Here is a 4080-nt window from a genome sequence, read left to right as displayed (position 1 = left end):
TCATCAGTGCCACGAGGTGATTTCCTCGAAGATCCGGGGAAGCCCGCCTGCTGTCAAAGCCACCAGAGAAACCTGGTGGATTGTAGCAGAGTGGTCAGAAGAGGCCAAGATAAGTAACATTTTTGAATCTACGGAGGAGCAGGAAGAAATCCTTGGGCCTCCCTTGCTCTGGCCCTCCATCTCCCTTCCCACACCAACAATTGATCCAGGGAACCCTCCTCTCCACCCCGCACTTACTTTATAACTGCCGGGTGCGCTGTCCACTTTGAGTCTTCCACGCACCGTACCTCCCACCCCTTTCCTTTATAATCGAGGCCTTAGTGTCAGTTTAGTTTATGTACTTAGCCCTTGGAATGGAGCTTGAACCCATAGCTTTCAGACAGAGAATAACAAGTGCTAACATTGGGCCAAGCTGACACACTGAAGTGATGTTAGTCTATGAAGTACTGCTAAACACTGAAGGTGTGTTACTCTGTGTATTACAATCACAGGCTAAAGGAATATTACTGCCTGTGCGTCACTACTACACACTAAAAGGATGCTACTCTCTTTAGAACTACTTTAAATAGAGAGCCCATCCTGATCCAGGAAACTGACATTTTTATTGACCAGTTTGGAAGTAATTTCCAGGTATAAAGAACATATTTCAAACTGCTGAATGACATCAGTCTTCTGGGAATCCAATAGATGGAGGAAACAGAGAAATTAGCTTTACAGTTCAATCCTGTTAAGGCAATAACCTGCTTACCATTAAAGTGAAAGAGCCACTCACCATAACAGGAATTCAACATGAAATATTAGAATACGCATCCCGCTGCAGAAAGTTCTGGCCCACTTTAAACTGTAGCAATATTTATAAAGCTTGATCCATTGGAAATCCATTTGCAAATCTGCTGTCTCCCAGAAACAGCAATTTAATAATTGGGATACTGATTCATTTAACTTTACTTTTCCCAGTCTTGCTTTTACGCAGCTGGTATCTTCTTTTTCAGTATTTCCATATCTTGAAGAGACCTTTCATGGATAGTGCATTTCATCTCTGTATTTCTCCTATTTTTTTTCTTTCTGTTTGTGACATTTTCTGCATGCACGCAAGGAAAGATAAACTAATAAGCCAGCTTATGTCTGCCACATTAATGTGTGAATACTTCATTTATTCACATTCAGAACAGCAAACAAAGAAATGCCTTTGAAACTTGTTAAGCATTCATGTGCTAATATCCCCAGCAGTCATAAAATCATATGGGCTTAAATTGCCCCTCTCCTTAAGGCCTGTTACCACCACAAAATGGTGGCCACGCTGCCGAGTGGAGTGGCCGCCGACTTTTGGTGAAATGGCCGCTGCTAGCCCAATTGCTCTCCCAAGTGTTCCCGGTGGTGCTCCGATCCCCCCCCCTTATCACTCTGTTGCTGCTGATCGGTGTTAAGCACGTCATCACCATGGCGACATTCCCCTCCGAAAATCTTCGGCCCGCCGCACGGTGCCAAAACAATCTTCTCCCCGGTGGTCCAGTGAGGCTGTGGCCTTTTGCAGCGGTGGTGCGGCTTCCCTTAAAGGGGAGAGCTCACTGCTGCTGCCGCCATGGTTTTCTTTTTGTCAGCCAACTGCCAGGTCGGCCCGACACTTATGCCCCACCGGTTCGGCTGGGCCACCAACAGGCAGCCTGGCACCACCTTTTGGCTTTATAAATAGAGGCATAGAGTAAAAAAGCAAGGAGGTTATGCTAAACCTTTATAAATCACTGGTTAGGCCTCAGCTGGAGCATTGTGGCCATTCTGAGCGCCACACTTTAGAAAGGATGTCAAGGCCTTAGAGACGGTGCAGAGGAGATTTACTAGAATGATACCAGGGACTTCAGTTATATGGAGAAATGAGAGAAACAGGGGTTGTTCTTCTCAGAGCAGAGATGATTAAGGGGAGATTTGATAGAGATGTTCAAAATCATGAAGGGTTTTGATGAGTAAATAAGGAGAAAGTATTTCCACCGGCAGGAGGGTCAATAACCAGAGGACATTGAATTGTAGCCTACACTGTGCAATATTAATATATGAATGACTAAAATCTTTCTCTCTTATTGCACAACACAATTTCTAAGCTAACATCTCTTCAACCACAATAACTATAAATATTCCCTGAGGCTCTTGGAGAAAATATTCTCCAACCTGCAGGGCTACTTACCTTTCCTACAGCAACTCATTTCTCAAGAACCATAAGGTGATAAGGTTTCTGAGAATTGGTTTTATTAATAGTTTGCAAGCAACAACAACAATCACTTGCATTTATATGGCTTCTTTGACGTAGAAAAATATCCCAAGGCACTTCCAGAGTCGAATTCAGACAGATATGGATGTCGAGACACAATCCAGCAACCAACTCCATAAGACCTTAGTTCCGTGCCTGGCTACCTTGCCCCCTCCCTCACCTCCAGGTCTTAAGTAACACGGATTGTCCTTACTGTCCAATGACTGGGTGAAACATGTATTTTCTACCAGCAACTCAAAGAATCTTGCATGCTATTTTTGTAGTTTCTCCTTTCCAGAGAAACCTCTAGATCATTCTCTGGAATTCCTAATCTGCATCCATATTGCTGTGAGAAATCCTTTGAAATATAGGTCATACCAAAAAATAGCACTGATTCTTGGGTTTTCTATTATACATGCACTAGAAAGGTTTTCCAACCAAATCATATTGAGTTAGTTAGCATGATTGATGATGTGCCAACATTACTGTAGTCAGCTGCTACCTTCAAGTAGGGAGGAACAAGTAATGACCAAATGGAGGCAGTCAGGGTCAGCACTTAACCTCTGCTTCCTTGTTTAATTCAGGAAAATAAGGGGGCATTTTTCAATACTTTTGCAGTTCCTTCTGAATCATAGCATTCTGCCACCAAGAGGCCGATCATTGCTTCAACTTGCTTGCAGAGAAGTCATTTTGCAAACTGGGCTAATTGTCCAAGTGAATGCAGTGCAGCTAAACATCCAGAGTTGTTATAACACAGCATTATATATCACCCACACAGCATGAGCAGCTCTTTTTTTTCAGCAATAGTAAATGGAAGCTAGGGCAGGAGGTGAAAGAGCACGCAATACTCACACAAATAAAACCCATACAGCAGACAGTGTATTGAAAAGAAGCTCCTAATTATCTGCAGCAGATTTACAGAAGTCATTACAAAGTGTGCCCTTACGCTCCAGTAATGCCTGGGTTATTTACTTCCTCATGTAAGCATTCATCTAATTAAACAGAATTGCCACGAAGTACCAATAAAATTATAAAAATGTAATATTGTTTCACATGGACATTTAGGCCAGTCTGCCCTGAACTCTGACTTTCACGAAAGATAAACAAAATGGGAAGAGGGCAGAAATAACACCGGGTTTTTACAGTTCTTGCCCTTGAGCCATGCAAAGAGCTGGTTTTTTTTATGAGCTACGTGAAGCACTAAAGTCTTGCAAAATCTTGCATCCGGTTTTGATTAAACAATGTCTAGCCTTAGCAAACATTGTTAATATGTATTATGTTTTAAAGATTGATTGTTTTTAGTTTATTTCCCCCTTCCTGCCAGCACCCTACAGGCACAGACGCAGCTGCTGTTCAGCGCACAAGGAATCTAATCTTCAAGCTCACTCAAACTCGTTTTCTTTCTTACTTTTTAGTTACCCGGTGCCGAAGATTTATATATTCTGCACCCATCTGCTGAAAAAAAAATGCAGCTAAATCTTGTTCATTTACAAGCGGTTTTACTTCCACATTTCTTCGAGCTTTTCGAGTGTTACTACAATGAAAATTGGGAAAACAGCAACATATTTCCCACATATCTTTCATTGAAGATAGATTCATTCCAACTTCCACAGATACTGAATCATAGACATGGCCAGCTTCAAAGAACTATAGGCCCATTTAACCGTAATGTTGTTTACATCTGTCTTTTGGGTTATCCCCTTCCCTCACACATCTACTCTTCAACCAAGAGGGCAGTGTATTTTATTTGTCAGGGTTACCTTGAGTCAGCCACTGGGGTCTGGTTGAGAAAATCAATGCATAAGAACAGAAGAAGGCATGGAATCCTTGTCCTCATA

Source organism: Pristiophorus japonicus, chromosome 7, assembly GCF_044704955.1.
Source record: "Pristiophorus japonicus isolate sPriJap1 chromosome 7, sPriJap1.hap1, whole genome shotgun sequence".
NCBI lineage: Eukaryota > Metazoa > Chordata > Chondrichthyes > Pristiophoridae > Pristiophorus > Pristiophorus japonicus.
This window is presented reverse-complemented; position numbering follows the sequence as displayed.